Genomic DNA, 22,500 nt, shown 5'->3' with positions numbered 1-22,500 from the left:
AGTACAAGCATAGTGGGGCTTCATGTAGTCGCTGATATGCAATAGCCACCCTCACACATTAACTCGGAGTGAATAAATAATATTGGTGGAGTTTACTTGCTATGCAACAGATATAATACCAAGTATTCCCAAGGGAAGCACATACTGTAACGAACATCACACTATCAAGAATACTGCCATCCTCCTTATTTCAAAATATTACAAGTACAGTATGTGCAGATGACAAGCAGAGTTAGAGAATAATTTCAGTCAATTTCAACATGCAGTTGTAATGCTCACACTACCCTGGACGTGTCAGTACTAGAGATTTTTTTTTCTTCTTCTTCAGCCTTTTCCGAGATTCTGGTCATTGTAATGAGTGCAGCGCTTTGTTTACATTTCAAAAAACATTTTTATTTATTCCCAAAAACATCCAAAAGGTTATACAACATCAGCCGACAACTAGCAAACAGCGACACCCTTTAAATATTTGGAGTAGGCCTATGTTGTAAACAATGTAAACAAATGCTGCCCCCATTAGAATAGCTCATATCTCGGAAAGGGCTGAGCCGAAAAATGTGCCATCACCGGGTACTGACAAGTTAAGGGTATGAGCAATACAACAGCATATTGAAATTGACTGAAGTGGTCCTTTAAGTCACATGCGTGAACTTTCCCTTGGATTTGACAAATTCGTAATACACTGACTTGCAATTACCTGTAGGTTGAAGCATCAACACCTTCACTTGACTGCACAAGGGCAATAAAGGCCTTCCTCAGTTGGCTCATCCTCAGCACCTCTTGGTTGATCAGTAGCCTTTAGCGGATTACCCTCTCGCAGAATAACTTGTAGCTCAGATCAAATGTTGGCCCAATCCTTACAAAAATATAGAAGAAGATGTGTGTTGTGAGAGCTTTCTTTGTGAGATCCATGTTGTGAGAACAAACTGTCTCAATCATAGGACACACATTGTACTGTGTTTCTATATAAAATTAAGATTGACTTACTGTTCTTTCTCTGCTCTGACAGGCTCACTCAAAAACCTTGTGTACTCTCTGTAGCAACTTCTGTGGTACTGCACCTCCAGAGCCACACAGTCTCTGTCCTTGATGTGAATGAGGATGCTCTTGGCTTCCTTTACTTCAGCTGCTTCCTGCAACTTGCCTTGTACAAAAGAAAAGAAAAAAGAATGAATAAATAGACAGGCAAACAATTAGACATTTTCCTGGTGGAGTGGTATTGTAAAAAAAAAAATGGCGATGGGTGTTGCACCCCCCAAAAAAGCATTCCGTAGCCTCTTACTGCAGTGCAGATGGGGTTGCCAGCGGGCTTATTCACTATTTGCTGAAAACTACATCATAACAACATTGCTATGACAGTGCAGAGTAACAGATTAAGACATACATATTAAAATTTTGGTGACAGTAAGGTTATAACATAGGTGCTGTGCTAAGGGGTTAAGCACACAGATGTACAGCACAGCCAGGACACACCTCTTGAGCCTGGTCACTGAGGCTGCCCAGGGACAGAAGCGGAAAAATCCCAAGTGTACAAGTGAGAGAGGGGGGCAGTGGGGGGTAGGGGAATGGCACGGGGGATGGGATGGCAGAAGCAGTGTCTTAACCAGACAGGCCATCAGGCTGAGGAGCCACATTTCTGAACAGATATTCAGAGTCATATCAACATCAGGCATGCTTTGACATCCATATAAACATACCCTATCCTATTTAAGACAAAGTGTGATTCATTTAAACATCTAAAACCTAAAACACTGGGGGTACTATAGGCATGGGGATGTTTTGCAGGCTATTGGAATGTAATTTCACACCCACACACATAACACATTATGCCAATTCACACGTGCATTCATATTAGAATTAGACAAAAAAAACAATGATTGTGCAGCAGTGTGGGCTAGATAGTCAGTCAACTTCTACTAACATCTGTGTGTGTGTGTGTGTGTGTGATTTGGGGGATGGGATGCATTCGCATAGACTGTGTGGTGGGGGTGAGAGTAATCTTACCTGCGGTTAAAGTCTGTGTTTTCGTTCTCTTTGACGTCTGCCACTCGCGACGATAAATTTGCTGTCTTTCTTGCAAATCATGCAGACAGCAGGAAGAACGGGGCCAGAGCTCGTGATGGCCAAGCTTGATCTGGATCGCAGTTTCCTGGTCGGAGTGGTGGTCACAGCCGATAAAGCGGAGGTAGCCTGGCTAGTTCGGGGGTCTTGTTGGCCATCTCCCCTCTCTGCCTCTCGCAAGACACGCCGTGTGACTCGTTCAATTTCCCGCTTGTCCGGTAGCATGTGGGATGGAGAGCCGCATCCTCGGGAATTTCGTCAAACTCCAACTCAATACATTGCTTAAAATGTTCTGCTAGTCTCTGCACTCACCCTTCAATTCTAGCCGCTGCCGAAAATTTCGATATGTATTCCACCGTATATTGGTGAAATGCTGTGTTTCTTCATGCTTGACCGAAGATATATGCATGTAACACAACTTGCGTTTCGAAGATGTCTTTTTTTGTACATTTTCGGTCGAGATTTCGTCTTCCTCGGTACTACTAGATGATCGACCAGCTCCTTCGGTAGCCATGCTACTTCCGTTTACTCCTCATCTCAGCTGACATAGCAGTTAGCTGATTCGTTCCTTCTGATGACGCTTCAACCGTGGCACCTCTCGAGGCGAAAAGTATTATTACGCCGGCCGAATATCTACATACGCCTCGGAGACAGTAGTTCGTCATTACACGTTGCGAATTTGAATAGCCTTGCAGTGCGGACTATTCCGAACAGAGGTTTTAAATCCTCTATATAAGTCTTTCTTTTTTATGAACTGAATGTCTGTTTGTTCGGAGGCTGTGGAGCGAAGTTCGGTTTCTGAAGCACTTTTCGAGGGTCACCTTCCGGCCTATACCCCGGTAGTTATAGAGAGAAGCTGGCCAGATGACCAAAAGTCTGAAACAAAAGGGAAGAGACCGGGAGACAGAGGCGTGGAGAAAGGTCAAATCCTGTCTGCCTTCTTTTAATTAAGCTACGAAAAAAGGGGGTTTTGAAATTAAAAAGCCAGCTTCACAGTGACAAAATGAGCTTGAAACCACGCCAGCCGCTCCTCACCTTGCATGTCCCGTTCGCGCGCACACACCTTTCCTTCCACAGGCAGAGCCATACACACACACTCTAAAACACACAGGAATATATGACGACACTTATACTATACACACATTCACTCACACAGGCACACGCACACACACAGTATACCCTCACACACACACGCACACACACAGTATACCCTCACACACACACTGTACACAGACAGACACACACACACACTGTACACAGACAGACACACACACACACACAGTACACAGACAGACACACACACTGTACACAGACAGACACACACACACACTGTACACAGACAGACACACACACACACACAGTACACAGACAGACACACACACACACTGTACACAGACAGACACACACACACACTACACAGACAGACACACACACACACAGACACACACACACACGCACGCACGCACGCGCGCACGCACGCGCGCACGCACGCGCACACGCACACGCACACGCACACGCACACGCACACACACACACACACACACACACACACACACACACACACACACACACACACACACACACACACACACACACACGGTCTACTGTCTCTCTTCCTTCCATTGTTTGAAGAAAGGCAAGCTGGGTGCCATCCAGTCTCGCTGGAGCTGTCAGAAGGAAAAGCAACCTGCTCCTTCCAGCAGCAGCAGCAGTCTCGCTTCCAAACTTCACACAGTTAAAACCTCTGGACGTCCACAGGAGTGTGTGAACAAGTGTGTGTGTGTGTGTGTGTGTGTGTGTGTGTGTGTGTGTGTGTGTGTGTGTGTGTGTGTGTGTGTGTGTGTGTGTGTGTGTGTGTGTGTGTGTGTGTGGCATATGTTCTGTGTGTCTGACTGCCCGTTCTAACACTTCTCCACCTGATTGACAGGCTGTGTTCAGCAAGCTGGGCTGAAACACTGAAGGGGCTCACACTAGCGCACACATGCACACACGCACACACACACACCCGACAGCAAGAGGCCGGATGGACGGACAGACAGACAGATCGACAGAGCCAAAGAGAGCTGCCACAGAGAGAGAAAGAGAGCAAAGAAGAGGAGGGCAGATAGGCTGGCAGAAATGTCAGCCCAAACATAGAGTGAACCAGGGCATGCCAACCTACAAAAGCAAAGATTTCAAACGTCAACCATGTTGACACAGGCTATAAAAATCTACAGAGCCAAAGCTGTTTTCTCTTATTTACCACAGTCAGGTCAGCTAAGCTGCTCAGGTTGCTCTGGCTGTGGCTGTGGGTGCATGATGCAGATAAGAGTCAACTTGGCATAATGATTAGCTGCAGCTGGGCTACTTCTTTTTCCATTGATACAACAACAATATTTAACATTCCTGACCTAGACCATTTTTTATACCATACATTGTAGCCATGACTTGCCGTTACATTCCCTTTTATTGTCGATCTTATATTCAGCGACATTTTAGATTGTTTGAATAAGGAAATAGGACTATATTATATTTGGATTACAACATGGCTTTGATACAGTTACTGCTGTGTAGTAGCCTACCCAGAGTTTGTTGTTTATCCAAAGACATTTTTTTTCGACCACAAATAGCCCTCAATAAGGGTAACATAAGTTAATCATGATTTCAAACCCATTTATTCTAGATCTTTTGTTTATCTAATAAAAACATGAAATGTGTAAAAAAAAAAAACACCCACAGCTCTGCATTAGCAATGAGGTTAGTTGAGGCAATAACAGAAACAATAGGGAAAAGGTCAACTCAGCAACCAGCAAGTTAAAACGATAAAACAAAAGATTTCATTAGCCCACAATTCATATCATACATTATTTATACCAGCAATTACACACTGAAAACTACCTGACATCAGCAAGCCAGCTCTTCTGGATTGTGTAGCAGAAAAAAGTTAAGAGTTTTTTTCCCCTTCCATGACTGTATCGTATCCACTGACAGGCAGCAGAGAAAAGGTCAAGGCAGTTGCAGGGGGTTGGGGTGCTGAAACTCGGTTCCAAATTACAACCACATCCCAAATGCCAAGTGCCGCATTACCATTTAAGAAAGGATTTCAGTTATGTTTATCGGTTCTAAACTGCAATAACCTTTTATCCTGGCAAACGGCGGCGGCCGCATATCTACAAGGACACGTGTAGTCATCTCGTCAAGGGGAAATATAGCGGGCATCAAATGCAACAGCATGCCCGTATGTTTATGTAACCAACTAAAGTAAAAGGTGGCATATGGAACCAACATCTCAAAATGAAGGGGGCCGGCCAACAAGTGTCGCTTCAGGAAAGAAAAACCCATCGAGCAAAGTCAAATGGAGGTGAGAAACAACTCAACTGTCAAGTGGAGGCAGTCTGGCCTTCACGGAGAGGGGACATTTCTTTCCTTTCTTCATTTTTCAAGCTGGACTTGGGCAACTTTTCCAATTAGTTCAGCTAGCCTTTTGATCTGGAAGCTCGTTAGGACGTGCTAGTTTTGAATATGTTTGGAAATATTATGTGACTGTTTTAACTCGCTAAGGGAGGCATGCCCACCTCAGTCAACTGCACATCAGCAAAGTACAAAGTAGAGATGCACCGGATCCTGACTTTTAGGATCCTGCCGGATACCGGATCCACTGCTTAAGATCCTGCCGGATCCGGAACCGGATACCGGATCCTACGAAAGGGTTGAAACACATAGCCTACTCACACATGTGGGCCCTTTTTATCACGTTGACTCAAACTATTTTGACTGAAAAGCCTCGGCTACCGGATCCTGGATCCTGGAACCAGATCCGGATCCTGTGAAAAACCCTATTATCCTGCCGGATCCGGAACCGAATCTTGGATCCTGTACATCTCTAGTAAAAAGACTTGGGAGAGTGCAGTGTGCAAACAACCAGCAACCCCAGCAGCACCTACGCTAACACCCCCGTGCAGTAGTGCTGATGGTGGCAGATGTGTACACACATCAGGCAACATATAGGAAAGCTGAAAATGATTAAGTGCAACACAGTCCTAAACCCCAGTTGCTATTATTACTATTTTATATTACCTTTGTGAAGGTCCCCTTAGGTAAACTTGCCACAGCTACCACCACCTATAAATGTTTTATAGGCCAAGCACTGAGCCTGAAGAAGTTCCCATTGTGTTTTTACATCATTCTTTTACTGGTCAAGAAATGTTTTCCATGATGATCAGTTTTTATGTCATTTGAGATCAGGGGGCCACATATGTGGTTGTTCTCTACTTTTCCAAAATGGTCAGATTCTAGGAATACTACGGGGGATGCAGAGTGGACTTGGGCAACCTCTCCATTGTAACATTGATGGGGAAAAGTCATAACAATCTAGAAATTAACCAAAATGACCCTCCACAGTTTAACAGACATTTAATAAATGGTCAATGTATATTGACTGGCCATGATGGACTGTAGCTGAGAGCTGTACCAAGTAAAGTCATCAAAATGTATCTGATCAGCCAATCATTATTTCCTCTGCCAGAACAGTTGCTTTGTGCTCTGTGGTTAAGCTTATGTCCTTGCTATTGTGACCCTGGGTTTAACCAATTATGTCTTACCAGGCCCACTCGACATTTGTGTGGAACTTCATTTTTACATGTTCTATTACATTTAGCTCAATTTTCAGCTAAAGCCTCACACTGAAGACTTTATTTCATTCTTTCGTCTTTTTCATCCACTGGCCTTACATCTCCCAACTGCACACTAATGACCCCCACTTTTTAAATGCAAATCACATCTTTTCAAAACTGTATAGTTGGGAGGGTGGATCACAAAAGCAATGGTGATGCGTTTGCCATACACTACTATTGTGAGCATCGCGACCTTCTAAGCTTAAGCCCTGTTCCTTCTCAAGATGGGAGGTCTCCATCGCTGTTCTGCTCTTCATAATTTCATAGTTAATTTAATTTTCTTCATTGTTGTCTTGTGTCTAGGTGTGCTTCAGTCTAGGTCTATTTTCACTGTCACTGCAAGACCAGGGTAAATTAACAAAAAACAACTTCTATGAGCAGAGATAATCGACTTCAAACTGTTCAATTCATACCTCGTTGAGTGTTACTCCTACTTGTGCTTACTGTTGTAATTACAGAGTACTAAGTTACTTCTACTTTCTACACTTGTGTCTAGGAGTGAGTGGTGAGCAACTTGTGTAATAAGGACCATGTAATCATCCCCATCTCCTCTTCGTTTCCCTCAGCCGTGTAGGCAAATCTCCATCTACTGCTTATGAATCCCCGATGGCCACCGCCACTGGACACACCTCTTGACGCTGTCTGTCTGTCAGGCCAGCTGGAAATGTATCTTGCTTTGCAAAGCCCTAGTGTTAGGCGGCTCACAATGGATTCTGGTAAGCCACAGGAATGGCTGGGCAGTGCTGACAGGACAACAAACTGCAGTTTATGGAGGAGCAGCACAGCAGAGCACAGGCAGCAACAGCTAAGCAAGAGGAGACTCAATTACTTTTTTTCCACATACAGTCCCTTATAAAGAAAGTCGAGTTTATCACAGGAAAGGAATTAGGCCAATCGGCCAATTAGGCCAATCTGACAACTAAGTACTTGTCTATTACAAGTTACTGAGTAAATGTAGCCCCTTAAAGGGACACTGTGCAGGAAATGGTCAAAAAAGGTACTGCAACTATGCTGCTCATTGAAACTGGGCTGCCTGTTGCCAAATGTTATCTTTACATGAAAGTTTACTTAGTAATAAACAAATATTTTCTAGTATGGTCCAAGTACAGTCATTCTTGCAGCTAAAAATGGCTATTTTTGGAAATTCAAAATGGCGGACCATGGAGAAGATCCCCCTTTTCATGTACGAAAAGTGCAATTTTTCCAGTCATAATGAATACTTAGAATTTGATGGTGGTGGTAAGTATTCATGAAAAAGGTAACATTAGTGAATGGGCAGCCTGAATTCTGGAAATAAACAACTAAAAACCTCACACAGTGTCCCTTTAACACACGTTGTTCCACCAGAGGAACGCTGCAAGTCACTGAAAACAACTTCACTACCATAGCATTACACCACTATGACAGTGCACAGGGCCTTTAGTAATACATTTCGACTTGGTAATAACGACATGCATGGTTATAACAGGGGCCATGTCTTAATAAGTAAATTAACTTAAGAATAAAAACAATGAATGAATTACTTAGCTTAAGGCTAATACAGTGCAGTGTAAAAAGAAGAGAAAGTGATACTTCTGTAGCATTGCTCAGGTGGTAAATGGAAACTGATCATTTCAATCTTCTAATTTCTTTGTCTTGTAGGCCAAAATGTTGAGCATGTAGCTGAACTGGTCTGGCACATGCATGCAGTTGCTACACATGCCACAAAATCTCTTCAACAAAACAGGCAACACCACGAACATGCCGATAGCTAAACACCCACACTAGAGAAATGTAATTTCTTTGCACCCTCGTTACAGAATGTAAAAAACACACAGCCCTCGTCGACCACACAATCCTGTGCTGCTATTCATGTCAGGGGTGGCCAAAAGTTTGGCCTCAACTGAAATTACCCACCCTCTGCCCTTCAGGACAAGCACTCACACTGGTACACACTTAACAGGAGAGCAAGCACAGACTATGATGCAGGATGGAAGCCAGCCAGGAGTTCAATGGAGAAGTTGTGTGCATCTCTCCCTCTCCCTCTCCCTCTCTCTCTCCCTCTCTCTCTCCCTCTCTCTCTCCCTCTCTCTCTCCCTCTCTCTCTCCCTCCCTCTCTCCCTCTCCCTCTCTCTCTAGAAGATAACAGTACAGAAAGGGCAGGGAAAGAGGGAAGGAAGAAGAAGAGGGTGAAAAGAAAGAAAAGGAGGAAAGAGCAGACCGGAGAGGAGAGGGGAAGTGATGGTGTGAACAAGGGGGTGAAAGAGGGAAAGAGAGGAAGGGGACGAAAAGAAAGGGAGGAAAGAGCAGAGAGGAGAGGAGAGGAGAGCACAGGAGAGCAGAGAGGAGGGGAGAAGTGAGGAGAGGAGAGAGGGAGTAAGTGGTGTGAACACGGGGGTGAAAGAGGGGAGGCGTAATTGGAGCCACGCCGCAATCAATAGCAGCGCCACTGTCTGGAGGCTTAGGTCCCAGCGTCACACACACACACACACACGCACACACACACACACACACACACACACACACAATAGTACACTGGGGAGGAAAGAAAGAAAGGGAGAAAGGGAGAGAGGGAGAGTTGTATAGAGACAGGTGTAGGGAGAGGGGGATGGGGTGTAGGAGAGAGAAAAAGATGGAAGGCATCGTTAAGATGGCAGAAAGGGACAGAAAAAGAAGTGAATGGGAGAAAGTGAGAGAAAGAGAGAGGAGAGGAGGGGAGAGGAGGTAGGAGAGGGAGAGGCAAACAACAAAAAAAGAAGCAGGCGGGAAAGAGAGGAGGCAATTTCACAACGCTATGAACAATCGATTTCACCATCACAATCCTCTTTCTCCTCCCCATCCTTCCACCTCCCATTCTCTCCCTCTCAACCTCCAGCATACCAGCACACACACACACACACTCTTTTCAGAGTCTGTATGTTATCGGCCCTGCTCCGTAAAAAAACGCTCTCTCTCCATTTAGCAGGGGCGCCACACGAACACAATGGTATCTCCTGCAGGTCCAATCCGCAGAAATGGAATCCTTCCAACATGTCTCTTCCTGTTGGGGGCTCAATCTGCATCGACGCTCGCTCCTATTCATTCACGCTCCAGACAGGTCTCATGCATGCATGCTGCACGCGTCAGCTCCGATGATGGGACAGATTCCTTATGCACGAGCGAGCGAGCGAGCGAACCAAAAAGTCTGGGATGGGGAGGTCTGAGGAAGGCCATGAAAACCTCATGACGAGAAAACCAAAATGGTGTTGCGATGGACTTTTCTCTTAGACACAAGTTAGGTGGCTGCTGGATCGATGGACCATTGTTGTTTACCTGGCTGTGTGCAATTTGGCTGCACTCCTGCAGATTGTTGCTACAGCACACAGACAAATAACCAGCACACAACACAAAAGTATACAAACAGAAACAAAACTGTGTAGACGACAGAGACAGAGAGAGAGAGAGAGAGAGAGAGAGAGAGAGAGAGAGAGAGAGAGAGAGAGAGAGAGAGAGAGAGAGAGAGAGAGAGAGAGAGAGAGAGAGAGAGAGAAAGAGAGACAGAGAGACTTAAAAGAGTCACCAGATATTTCCGGTCTGCGGTGTGCCCCTAAGGTCCGGGTCAGAGGTCGAAATGCCACTCTGCTGCATCAGCAAGAAAGTGCCAGCACTGCTCTATAGGCACACATGCTAATGAGCTCCAGGGGAAGCTCGTAGGCACACACACACACACACACACACACACACACACCTCTATAGGCATGCATGCAAATAAGCATCAAGGGAAGCTCGCAGGCACTCTGCTCTGCCCGCGTGCGCGCACAGACACACACAGAGCTCTATAGGCATGCATGCTAATGAGCACAAGGGGCTGCTCACAGACACACTGCCCTGCGCACGCGAGTGTGCTAGACAGAGCAGACAGACGCAAGGTGGGACATACCATGAAGAGATGCCACAGATAGTAATGCTACAACACACACATTATAGACTAAACAAACACACACACACACACAAACACACACTTCTTAGTCATACAAACGCAAACATACATAAAGAAGCACAAACACACACATTCAGAAGATGCCAGAGACGGTTAATAAAACATTGCACTGCATACTGGAAACAAACACTGAACAACATACACGCAAAACACGCAGTAATGACAAACACACAACATTTAATATCTACACTCACATGTGAAACACACACAAACACAAACTCAGTTAGACCCAGACAGACATGACTGGGCTAGACAGGGCAAACAGCCACATACCATGAGGATGCCACAGATTGTGATGGAGAAACGTGTGCATTCCAAAAACACATACAACTTGCAGACATACCATACACACATAACGCTGATGAACAACTCTTTCACACTGTTCTTAAAACAAGGTGGTTCCAAAACCAGTTCTTTATCATGTACCTTCCCCCAGGGTTAAGGCCAGCATCCAGGCCTGATTGGGCAAAGAGCATTGACACAGTTAGTGGAAGCAAACCATGGGTGTACGGTACTTCCAATCTACCACTGATGACCATTTTAAATTAAACCAGAGTGAAAACACAGTGAAAACTGACTTCATGAACGTGAAAATAAGTCAAATGTAGCCTCTCCTCCCATGAATGCTTGGTTTTGGAGTAAATGTATTTTCAACACTCTTTCAATAATGATTTCCACAAGCGGTGCTATTACATAATAGAGCAGCATGAAGTGATGAGACACATTGTGACTCAATGGCAGATTATCCACTGGATTTGCACAGATAAAGTGACTCTTTTTCTCGTCATGCCACAGCTGACGAGATTACCAGCGAGAGCACTTCCTTCCAGGTAAGTTGTCAGCCTATTGTAAAGGGACTCAGCACATCTATAATGCCATAGCCGTCTGTTTTTCCCCCATGCAGTGAATGCTGAGACAAGACACAATTAACATACTTTGAAAGCACAAAAATGCACATAGTACAGTACAGACACCTAGGGAGCAGAGATGTAAGTGCACGCACTGAAGAAGGCCTAACCCACACTTAAGCCCTAAGGGGAAACTATGACCAAAGGATTGCTATACAGTGAGGTAACATTTGGCTCCAAAACACTATGATCAGCTATTTTCTTTATTTGTTTGTCTTTAATAGGCGGCAAAAAAGTCCAGAAAATGACTACTATTTTCTGTCGTTATTGGTCCTCTGGGCATTGTAAGTGTCTTGTTGGGTAAATGTTAGGGTACGCTATTGTGTTTGCTCAATGGCGCCATAAAGTAAGTATATAGTAAGTATATTTGCAGATGCCCAAGAAAAAAAAGGCTATGGCCGCCCCTTCCTTGGAGTTCATTTGAACTCATAGCTTGGTGAGAGGAAATCTCTTTACAGAGCCTGTCAGCAGAGTGAGAAAGATAGACTAGCCTTGTCAACATTGCAGAGTTTAGAGGCCTGGGCTTCAAGTCTGCCACCCAAGACCAGAGTAGAACATGAGTCACCCGGGTAACATTTGACTTGACGCTGGCGTCATACGCATCATAACTTGGTGCCATAACAGTGTCATAACACAGTCATGGCCGTGTCATGAACATGTGAATGTCGAACATTTTATGACAATCGTTTTTAGTTAAGACAGCACAATGTCAACTTTTCATTACCATAAAACGTTGCTGACATTGACATAATGTTTACTATGACTCATCCATGAATGCATCATAACACACTAGTCATGGCATGGATACGACACCGGCATCAAATAAAGTGTAACCCGTCACCAAACTAATTCACTTCAAGCTCGATGGAACTAAGTTAGTTCTATAAAGAAGGAAGATCTGCGCCATTCTCGTTTTTTTTCCCCCAAAGCCGAGGGGTACAAAACACACAAGCAATTGTGTGCTCCACTAATAGCTGAACGCTTTGCTAGGCAAATTAGCACATTAATGTTTCCCGAAACTTTCGGCTTTGGCGCACACAGGGCAAAACAAACACAACACTTCCCTTTCTCCATGCAAATCTAGTCTAATGCTTCTTTTATTGACACGGAGGGGAAGGGGGAGGGAAGTCTAACCATAACCAGTAGATTTTGGGAGGGTGTCTGTCTCATTCTCACTCCGTCAGTCTGTCTGGTCGCCTGTGAACTCGATTCCCTGTGTGAGGGGAGTGTGCGAGCTGCATGCCGATGATGGCAGGGAGTGCCTCCCTCCTCCTCGCCGTTGTTACCAACAGAGAACGAGGGAGGAGAGAAAAGAGAAGAAGAAGGGACAAAGAAAGTGGAGGAGAGGGGATGTGAAGAAGAGTGGAGGAGAAGGGACGAGAATCAGGGTCTGTTGCGATAAAACTGGAAACACCATTACAGGCACGACGCGACACGAATGTCAGTGGATGATAAAACACACACACACACACACACACACACACACACACACACACACACACACACACACACACACACACACACACACACACACACACACACACACACACACACACACACACACACACACACACACACCTTTCAAAAAGAGCGGCAGATGCCTCCGGCAAAGGCCCAAGCAAGACAGGCAGACAGGGGAGAGAAATAAGTATTAGGCGCTGAGCGGTAAGAAGCAGCCTGTGGCGGAAAAGGCGGCCTGCGTAACCCCAATCCATATTTCAATTTGCTCTCCTCTCATGCAAACTAATGCAATCCTAACTCGCCAGCCGCCACCGCCACCGCCATCGCATCGCATCGCATCGCATTCTCCAAAACCAAACCGTCGCAATGGGTCACGTATGAAGAAATGAGCATGTTTCAAATTACCCTTGCTCACTCACAGACTGCGTCCTGCATAGAAAGAAATAGACATAACGTGTACCCCACACCAGTGGTTCCCAACCAGGGGTACGTGTACCACTAGGGGTACGCGAGCTCACTGCAGGGGGTACTTGGAAAAATGTAATTTTAACAAATGTATGGGGCTTAGTTACATTGGGATGGAGAAAGCGATATAAACGTGACTTGGGGGTACTCATGACACAACAAAAAGGATTAGGGGGTACACAAGACAAAAAAAGGTTGGGAAACACTGCCCCACACACCGAGAAAACACACAGACACACAGACAGACACACACACACATTGTCTCTCTCTCTCTGCTGCAAGCATGATTCCCAATCATACACAGAAAACCCACACACACACTTGCAGAGCAAACACACACACCCACAGTCCCACACACAGCCCATGCTGCCATCTCCCATGATCCCCCACTCAGACTGCGCCCCATGCGGCCCAGCCAAGGGGAACGGAGTGCGAGGTGATCATGTTCAGAGCTGTGTGTGTGTGTGTGTGTGTGTGTGTGTGTGTGTGTGTGTGTGTGTGTGTGTGTGTGTGTGTGTGTGTGTGTGTGTGTGTGTGTGTGTGTGTGTGGGTGGGTGTGTGTGTGAGCTGCACTGCTGTACTGTTAAGGCTTCACTGCAGGCTTCCACAACACTGCCATGACAGAGGCCAAGTGCGACCACATCAAGCATCACACACACTGGACCTGAGACACCCTGTGCCCCTCTCACATACAAGAGCACACACACACACAAATCAGCAGTAGAAGTATGTACACACACACACACCTCTAATGGTTCCCTCATGTTTCAGCACTACATGCCCGCCCACACACACACACACACACACACACACACACACACACACACACACACACACACACACCCTCAGAATACCAAATTCCCTCAAACACACATGCACGCAGTCAAACACACAGAAAACACCTCAGTGACTTCCTCACAGCACTCCTCATACTCCTGTCATGTACTCACACATCCATGCCCTCATCTCACCCACTTCCCACCAGCAAAAGTGGAGCAGCAGCACCAGCCGACCGACACAGGCAAACAGTAGGGGCTGAGGAGGCCAAGATCATCCAAGGGAGAGAATGAATGAGACTGGTGATGTGCTGTGCAGTGTAGTGTGGTGCGGTGCCTGTGTGGTGTGGTTTGCTGTGATGTGGTGTAGTGTGGTGCGGTGTAGTGTAGTGTGGTGCGTGTTGTAGTGGTGTGGTGTGGTGCACTGTGGTGCGATGCAGTCTAGTGTGGTGAGGTGTAGTGTGGTGAGGTGAGGTGTAGTGTAGCGTAGAGTGGTGCGATGTAGTGTGGGGTGGTGACGAGTAGTGTAGTGCGGTGTACTGTGGTGTAGTGGTGCGGCATAACTGACAAATCTCAGTGCCAACACTTCCCGCTATTTAAAATCAGCCCAGATACCGTCTGTGACAGAGACGAATCACCCGCAGGCGCAGCAACATATCTGTGCCACAGAATGTAGGAAAGGAAACGAGTAGAACCAAAAAAAAATGACTCGACTTTCTTTCAAAGTTTGACAGACAACACCAAAATAGGAGCCTGCAAATCATGGACCCTGAGACAAGCCAACGGGCGTGTGGTCAGATTTCATATTGTAATCATTTCCTAGGCCGGCAGGCAGACACTTAGAGCAAGACTCACACACGCGCTACACACACGCTAAACCAGAACACACCTTAAGATATAACATCCACTCAATCATGCTTACAAAAATGTCTGAATAGCTTTTCTATGCCAGTAGGCCCATCCCTTTCCTCCCTGTACAGCATCTCACAATTCCCTTCATCGTTGCATCCAAGCCTGGCCCCTTTTTTTGCAATGCTGCCTGGCTGGCCGGCCTCTGAAACCCTTCTCATAGATCAACCTCTCCGGGCAAAAAGGCAAGGCAAGACAGCCACCATCTTTACCCCTGAAAGGAGAAGGAGACAGACCAGACGCTTTTGTTTTCAGCCCCTTTCTGAGGGGGAAGGAGCCCAGGTCTCTGGCTCCGTCTGGCCCAAAAACACTGCAGTGGCAGCCAGAAGAGGGGAGCTGGAATCATTTACCTCCAGCTCTTCACTTCACTTCGCCCCCTTCACTGACGTATGGAGCATTGTGTGCCTTTTCACAACCCAGGCACCAGGACACAGAGAGAGAGGGGCAGAGTGTTAAGAGCCCACAGGCTATTAACCTGCAAAAACTTTTTTTGTTGTTTTTTGGTTGTCATCGTCTTCCTGGGTGTTTTCAGCTATTCAATTTACAAATCCCACCCCTCTCTATCTATCTCTCTTCCTCCCTCTTTCACTCCCTTCCCATTCTTTCATTTTATTTCCTCGAGAAGGAAAAACGGTGGCTTGACCTTTCGGTGATGAATATAAATTTTTATCTATTTAACATTTGCACTGTGTTTGCCTACGTGAGGATGACTGGGGGCTAGGGGTGTGTGTGTGTGCGGAGCGGAGGGAGCATAATCAGCATAAACATAAGGCTGCCGCTGCTGTTGCTGTAGCTGCTGCCTCTGAGCCAAAGACTTATGGAACCATTTAGAGTGTTATTCACTTGGTAAAATTTCCAATTAAATCCTGCAAGGGAGGGGGGAGAAGGAGAGCAGGGAGGGTGAGGAGAGAGAGTGAGTGAGGAGAGAGAAAGGGGAGAAAGCACGATGGCCATCTTTCAACATCTGCGCAACAGCATCTAAATACTTCAGTTCATCTTGCTCACGGTCCAGCCGCTGGAAAATTGGAGCAGAAGATTATTATTGTGGTTAATTCCAGGAATGGGGAGGGGAGACATGGTGAGTGGAGTTTAAGATAAAGCTGTGCCACTAATTGATGGATTGCCTTATTTTGAAGAAGTGGGAGGTGTGTGTGTGTGTGTGTGTGTGTGTGTGTGTGTGTGTGTGTGTGTGTGTGTGTGTGTGTGTGTGTGTGTGTGTGTGTGTGTGTGTGTGTGTGTGTGTGTGTGTGTGTGTGTGTGTGTGTGTGTGTGTGTGTGTGTGTGTGTGTGTGTGTGTGAGAGAGAAAGATTTGAATACTTCCAGCATTCACTATACAAGACATTAAAGAGATGGAAAGTATTTTGTGAGAAGCTCATCAGTTCTGTACCAAATTACTGAGTCACTTGCTGTGTGCAGAGAGAGAGAGCGAGACAGAGAGCGAGAGCCAGAGAGAGCGAGAGAGAGAGAGAGAGAGACAGAGAGACAGATAGACAGAGAGAGAGAAACACCATGAGACAGAGAGGGAACCAAAAGTGGAGAGATAGAGAAGAGCAAATATGCTCAGTCATCGAGGTGAACTTGTCAGAAAAACTGCCTCAACTCCAGGAAACTCAAAACCGAAGGCAAAAACTTTATCCTTCTTTATCTCCATTGAAAGCTGCAGAAGTACTGCATATCGCCAACACAGATTTAGGTAGCAACAATTCGCCGTACAGACAAGCCAATCAGCGGCTGTTTGCATCCGTCACTTTGGGAAAGATATGAGCGTGATCAAATCTGAGGTTACCTTACACATTTTTCATAGAGGTTCTCTGCAAAGCAACATGTCATGCAGTGTCGTGCTTTGTAGATAGTCGTGTAATCGGTTTGCATGCTCAAAGGAACCCATAGTTTAACATCAAATGCTAAAACAAAGTAACAGGGTGCACTTGATTATTGTGATTATTGATTTTAGGTGGTAAAAAACTATGACTTAGACTTAGCAGGAATCTAAACACTAGGACAGGGCTAGAATTACTTTCATTTGGGCCACATTTCAAAACCTTGAACTTAAAGTTGGGCCACACATTCTCACACATCACTAACACGTGGTAATGACACAAAAATCCTTTAATAAACATGTTCTTCTAACCTTAAACTTAACAACATTGAAAGTTCCATGTACACGACAAGTAAGAGATTCACAAGAACACACTTGTTATGCTGTCATATCAAAAGTGCGATGTAAATTGCTACAGCTGGGGCAATGTCTGGGGCACATGTGGGTCATGTCTGGACCGCCTGTGGCCCTCATACCACTAATTGAATAGGCATGCACTAGGATAAGAACAAAAAGAACAAAAAGAGGACATACAGGGTAGTTGTTTTTGCTGCATTTGGCAAGCATCCCCCACACCCCTCTGCTCTCCCTCTGCCTTGCTCGCCCTCTCTGCGTGCCTCATATCGCTTTTCAATAAGGGCCAGTTGAGTGACATAATCAGGGTTGGAGCTGGAATCGGACTGACAGCCACCGCCCAGTTAAAAGGAAGTGGGCTTTGGCCTGTTTGCCTTCCAGCCATCGTGATAATATCTGTTACTCCCATCCTATCCCATTGACTCTGGAAGAGCAGTGAAGCCAGCTATTCAACCCCCCCTCGGTAGCTTGCAGGCAATCCAGCTAAAATGTTTTCATTGTCAGTTCGGTTTTAATGTAGACGAATAAATATAAAAATGCACAAAATAAGGACCGAATACACTGTGTGCAGAATTATTAGGCAAACATGTTTTTTGACCATATTGTCTTTTTTATCCACATTTTCCAACAGCAACTTACATGAACATGAAAACCTATTGGATTTAAGTATTCCAGGTCATGCATATTTGTATAATAAGATGGGGTTGTGGTCGAAGGTGCCCAACACCTTATATCAGGTGTGCATAATAATTAGGCAAATTTGATTTCTTCCGGGAAAATGGGCCACAAAATAGATCTAACAAACTCTGAAATGGCTATAAACAATTCTGCAGTGTTCTAGAGGGATGTGGCTGTCTTGAAATTAGCAAGATGTTGGTCACGTTCGTACAGAACTATCAGATGCACTGCTACAAAGTCATCAGTCTCTTAAGAAATCTCACTGCCAAACATAAAGAAGAATGTAACGTGAAACTACAAAAAAAGATTACCCTGCAGTCCTATCATATTCCAGAACAGAGACCAACACAGAGTGTCCAGAAGAACAGGGTATTGAGCACTCAGAGACATGGCCAAGGTAAGAAAGGATGACACCAGACAACCATTCAACAAGTTAATTAAGTCAAGACTGGGTCAAAAATACCTAGGGACAGAGTTTTCAAAGGTATTATGGACTTGTGAAAGTGACTCTTGACAGACAGGGTGGATGAACCCATGGCTGAATCTTTTAGAGGGAGAAAATTGCATCTTTTACGAAGACAATGGTATTCATGCAGTAATCTGCTGGTATTTGAGTGGAACTCAGGAACTGATCTGAGTGTGCACATTACTGATCTAGCCATAGGCTCATCTAACTGGTCCATTAACAGTCACTTTCACTAGTTCATAAAACCATTGAACAAACTGTCTAAAGACATTTCTTGACCCAGTCTTGACTTGAGTTTCTTGTTGAGTGGTCTTCAGGTTTCAGCCTGCTTTACCTTGGCCATGTCTCTGAGTGCTGAATACAATGTTTTTGTGGACACTCGATGTAGGTTTCAGTTCTGGAATATAACAGCACTGCATGGTAATAGTTTTGTGGTAGCTTCATCCTCAATTCTTCTCAATCTGGCAATTACTTTGTGAGCACATGTCATGTGACACTGATGGCTTGTACGGTGCATTAGATGGATGTGACCAATATTTTAAGTCAGCCACACACCTCTAGAAGACTTCAAAATTGTTTATAGTCTTTACAGAGTTTGCTAGATGTCTTTTGTGGCTCATTTTGCCAGGGCAAAACCAAGTTGCCTAATAATTATGCACACTAATTTTGCCCTGGTGTAGGGTATTGAGCTCCTCCTCTCACACTGTCTCTTACCAATATAAATGACCTGGAATGCTTAAATACAATAGGTGTTCATGTCCATAAAGGGTGGTGGCGGACAATATGCATAAAATGGACGATATTGTCAAAAAACTTGTTTGCCTAATAATTCTGCACACAGTGTAGTATACTAAATTAGAAATGTGTTTGTCTAAACTCTAAATCCCCCACATACAGACCAAACCCACAAACCAATCTTTCAATTACACCACTCGTTTCAGACACTGAAATAAGAAACCTGTTATTAACAGATGACACACACATGCGTTTGTGTACACAGAGAGAGGGGGGGAGCACCTGCTTGACTATTTCACGTCTGGAAACACATGCGCCTAAAGGGCCTGTCCAAACACACTTAAGTGTTTTTTCCCCATAAGTCTCTGTCTCTCTCTCTGTCTCTCTCTCTCTCTCTCTCTCTCTCTCTCTCTCTCTCTCTCTCTCAGCAGGTGTCTGATTGGGCTACAGACTGTAGTGGTGGAATCCAAAGCTGTTAAACCCATTGACTAACAGGCACACTGTTCCTAGACGTGTGTGTGTGTGTGTGTGTGTGTGTGTGTGTGTGTGTGTGTGTGTGTGTGTGTGTGTGTGTGTGTGTGTGTGCCACACAGTGTCGACAAAGGTAGTTAGATTAGAAGAGGCATTTTCAGCCCAACGATTCAAAAACAAATCAGCTATAGTAGGCTACTTTTTTATCAATAACCTGGACGTTGACACTGCAAGTCGTCTTGGATGCACCCAATGTGACAATGACAGCACTTCTCTGGTTAAGACATCATCTACAGTTGTGTGAGTCCTTGTGTAACCCTGGTGATGAAGTGAACGTTTCCCAAAGGCAAGGCACCAAATGGACAGACACAACTGGGAGATATTGGTTTCATTTTCCAAGTTCACGTGCACATTTCACAGGGCAAAACAGCACCTCTTCTTCTGACATAGTCTTGGCTCGTTCGATGTGAGAGGACATGTTCTGCAATGCAGTACCTTATGGTCCGTCTGTCTTCGCAATCTCGACCGCGAACACACAAGCAAAAAGCTCCCCTGCAGGGCTGCACTGCGCATGAAAAAAAAATCTGCCACTATTTGGCAGGATACTCAAAGGCCAATATCCACGCATGCGCTGTGGCCTTACTTCTGGGAAAGAAAGCGATGGAGTGGGGTTCATTATTTGGCAATGAGCATATTATTGACGCACAGGCCCATAATAAAACTTGATGCATCATGAATGTTTTCCATATCAGTGTCCTCATGGGTCCTTTCCCGGCCTACTACACCACACATATATGCTACACCCGACACAGAATGGGCATAACCTGCAAAAGAATGATTCTTCATCGATGCATAAATAAGAATGTACACCCAATCACCATGTTTTCGAAAGTCTGATTGAGCGCTAACAAGCTACGAAGAAGCCCAGACAGGCTCATGTCTCGCCCGTCACAAAGCCACGTTAGCATAGTTTGCTAACAAAACAATCCAAACATGCAACGAGTAGCTAACTCCCAATGCAGACTGGTGCTGAACTCTGCCATTTTCCAGTTCAACCTTTTCATAACCCACCGGGACTAACTACCTGGTCGTCTCGTTAGGGAAACGACTTGCAGTAATTGTCACTTTTAAGGCATGAACATGCCTTGCAAACTCACTGCATTAAGTTAGCCACGTATTCCATTTTAGCGAGCTAGCCAACCTGCTAACGCCAAGGCACAGCACAGCTGACTAGACGTCCAACTGACGTTAGCTTCTGCTAAAAGCTACAATTTGCTATAAAGTTGCATTCAAATGTCCATGTCAGTCGTTTAAAACAACATATATTACAATTGAACACATGTGTCAAGCTGACCGAGCAAATTATTAAATCATTTGCATGAAACAACTAAATAAGATAGCTCGTGAACTGAACTCAACCATAACAGAAGGCACCTCTGGTTTTCCAACAGTTCATGACAGATGCACACATTGCCAAAAAAGATACCACCACCACAGAAGCAAAACAAATCGGGACACTATATATAGTAAACGTTCAGAGTAACCTTTACTACAGCCTTTAAACTCTTTAAACTCACCTCGCCTGTGTCTTTTCTTCGAACGGATCGGAGTTTTTTTCTCCAAGAGCTCTTCACGTCCGGGTTATGGCTGTGACGCAAACGTCAGCACGCTGTTCATGAAGTAGGCTGTTCTCCGGAGTTGGTGGGCAATGCACCCCAGAGCTGATGGACAGGAAAATACACAATACCATCCATGGATGCATTAATGTCAGCTCACCTTAAACACATGTGTTGCTGAACCCCGTGCACACAGTGCTTGTATAGGTTACATTATTGCATAACATTTGATGACATAACATGACAAGTGTTTTCCCATGCTTTCTCTCCGCAAGGCTGGACAGGGGCGAAAAATCAGGCCGGGCATTTTCAGACAAGATCAGTCCGCCAGGCATTGAAAGAGACAATGGAGCCTGTGGCAACATATTTAGTCATCTGTTACGAGCCATTTAGACCACAACAGCCAAAATCTGACTCGGAGAGGCAGTGGCCTAGTACTTTTTGTGGTGCATGGGTAGACTGCATATTTGAGCATTTTTGAGGTGGTGGGTGTAGCCTACTGCATATATTTGTGCTATTCTAGTGGATAAATCAATTTTAGGTGGATATACTGACATGCCTGACATTTTGAAGTGTATACTGCGTTTACCTGCGTTCTACGTACACTACACCACTGCGGAGAGGTCAGCTGTGGCTGCATGAGGACTGATACCACTACATTGAGGGGAGGACCAGGCCGAAATCTTCTACAGTCCACCGGGCAAATGTCTGTATGCCAGTGGCGGCTGGTAGTCTGTCAAACAGGGGAGGCTGTTCAATTACAATATGTCCAGAACGCAAAAATAAAGGGGGGGGGGGGGGGGGGGGGGGGGGGGGGGATTTTGACACACATCTTACATTGGTCCTGAGCCACATATGGCCTCACACACTAAAGGACTCTTGTTGAAACAAATTTGTTAATCATTAATCATTATCCCCCTTGTAGCCTATTCATAGGGAAATGTTTTTATTATTATTATCATCATCATTAGGCCTACCTCCGCCACATAATGATGTGATTTAGTTTGCCTTCGTTGTCTTTGTTCATTACTGGGTGCACGGCTTAACTTACCACTAGAGGTCGCAAAATCTTTAATTATTTACCAGACATTGCCAACACAGTAGGAAACAAGGACTCGCCACTCACGGGACTTGGCAGTTAACCAGTTGATAAGACACCACGAAAGCTCA

General features: G+C 45.1%; 1 protein-coding gene and 1 long non-coding RNA gene across 3 annotated transcripts in view; both read right to left on the bottom strand.

The window, feature by feature from the left end:
• The window catches only part of LOC134460951 (uncharacterized), a 3,421-nt gene extending 1,155 nt beyond the window's left edge, over positions 1-2,266 (bottom strand). The window contains exons 1-3 of the long non-coding RNA XR_010037193.1: positions 2,005-2,266; positions 988-1,144; positions 698-856 (exon numbers count right to left, since the gene is read on the bottom strand). This is a non-coding gene — a long non-coding RNA (uncharacterized LOC134460951). The remainder of the gene's footprint in view (positions 1-697; positions 857-987; positions 1,145-2,004) is intronic.
• The window catches only part of spop (speckle type BTB/POZ protein), a 138,633-nt gene extending 117,237 nt beyond the window's left edge, over positions 1-21,396 (bottom strand). Inside the window, exon 1 of one of the 2 annotated variants that reach the window (XM_063223436.1) lies at positions 21,292-21,396. The gene's annotated coding sequence lies outside the window, so the exon portion shown is untranslated. Of the gene's footprint in view, positions 1-4,938; positions 7,502-21,291 lie in introns of those variants that run through there. The other variant, XM_063223444.1, reaches the window with a different exon arrangement.
• Between the last annotated feature and the right edge of the window lie 1,104 nt (positions 21,397-22,500).

This window comes from Engraulis encrasicolus, chromosome 2 (genome assembly GCF_034702125.1).
Source record: "Engraulis encrasicolus isolate BLACKSEA-1 chromosome 2, IST_EnEncr_1.0, whole genome shotgun sequence".
In the NCBI taxonomy this organism is placed as follows: Eukaryota; Metazoa; Chordata; class Actinopteri; order Clupeiformes; family Engraulidae; genus Engraulis; species Engraulis encrasicolus.
The sequence above is the reverse complement of the archived record's forward strand: the minus strand, read 5'-3'. Positions and strand labels throughout refer to the sequence as shown.